This window comes from Spinacia oleracea, chromosome 6 (assembly GCF_020520425.1).
Source record: "Spinacia oleracea cultivar Varoflay chromosome 6, BTI_SOV_V1, whole genome shotgun sequence".
Classification (NCBI taxonomy): Eukaryota; Viridiplantae; Streptophyta; class Magnoliopsida; order Caryophyllales; family Amaranthaceae; genus Spinacia; species Spinacia oleracea.
The window spans coordinates 18,651,932-18,653,399 of NC_079492.1; the positions used below are offsets into that span (position 1 = coordinate 18,651,932).

A 1,468-nucleotide genomic window follows, 5' to 3' on the forward strand; every position below is an offset into this window, starting at 1 on the left:
CCTTGATTGTATTGGGCTTGATTGCCAAGACCATGAGATTGACCATAGGGTGCTTGGCCTTGATAGCCTTGCGCTCTATAGCCACCTCGGCCTTGACTATCATACCCACCTCCTTGGCCATATCCTTGGTAGGATCCATACATAGGGGGCCCTCTAGGTGCTTGCCTAGCAAAGTTTTGATTATTGGGGTTATCATTTCTAGACCTCTCATTCAAAGCATGGGCATATTCCATATCAAAATCACCTTCATAAGAAGGGCCATAATCCAAATAAGACACATTATGCACCAAAGGACAAGCATTAGGGAAATGACCATAGTCTTGACAATTATCACAAAAAAATGTGCCCGGAGGCATTGTGTCATAGGAACTAACCTTGCTCTTCCCCTTGGTGAGAAGAGTAGCCGTAGGCGGTGGGATTGTTGATGGTGATGGTGGTTGACTTGGTGTGCTCTCTAGCTTTTCCAATCTCGAGCTAAGCTTCTCAATGATCCTTGCTTGCTCCATAGCATATACCGACCCTTTACCATCATCATTCCTACCCTTGCCATCATAGTCCCTTGCACCAACGTGCCAAGCTTGATAATTTTGGACCACATCCTCAATTATCTCTTCGATTTGATCTTCGGTCTTGTTCATGATGGGACCACCCGCCCCCGCATCTAGACTCGTCTTGGAGGTTGGGCTCAATCCCAAGTTGAAGGTTTGAAGTAGCAACCACTAATTAGGGATCCCATGGTGAGGGCACTCCCTTTGGTATTCTTTGAATCGGTCCCAATCTTCAAAAAGCGATTCATCCCGCTTTTGCTCAAATGATTGAATTTTGTGGCGATATTCCGCCGTCTTTCCATGAGAGTAGAACTTGCTCAAACACGCGCTAGTCACCTCGTTCCAAGTGCGAAGTGAATTTGGCTTGACCTCCTTGTCAAGCCAATCGCTAGCTCGCCCAAGAAGAGAGAAACAAAATAAAGTCAACCGCACATAGTCCGAAGTCACACCATTGTGTTTGATTGTATCACAATAATGTTCGAATTGCTTTAGGTGCTCGTGTGGTGACTCGTTGCTCTTCCCACAAAAAGGATGGCTTTGAACCAAGTTAATCAAAGCGGGTTTGATTTCGAAGTTATTAGCATTGGTTGTGGGAGCTTGGATACCACATGTTGCCTCAAATGCTCCTGGTATGCCCAACTTCTTGACCGGGAGCGCCGTGGTTTCAAAGGTTTGCTCACTTTCTTCTTGTTCCACGCTTCCACTCAAGGATTCAAACCGGTTGTGGCTTGACGAGCGAGTTCGAACGCGCCTTAATCTCCTTAGTGTCCTCTCCAATTCAAGGTCAAGAGGATGGAGAGACCTTTGACGTGATCGACCTCTATCAAGCATACAAACTCAAAGAAACACGTGAGTATTGCAAAGGAAAAGAAAGCAAACAAGAATGCAATATTTTTGTATTTTTCTAATGGTAAACTAGT

At 45.3% G+C, this 1,468-nt stretch overlaps 1 pseudogene; it reads left to right on the forward strand.

Moving 5' to 3' along the window:
- The first annotated feature begins 729 nt into the window (after positions 1–729).
- Positions 730–830, forward strand: LOC130464587 (uncharacterized; annotated as a pseudogene).
- Positions 831–1,468: the final 638 nt, after the last annotated feature.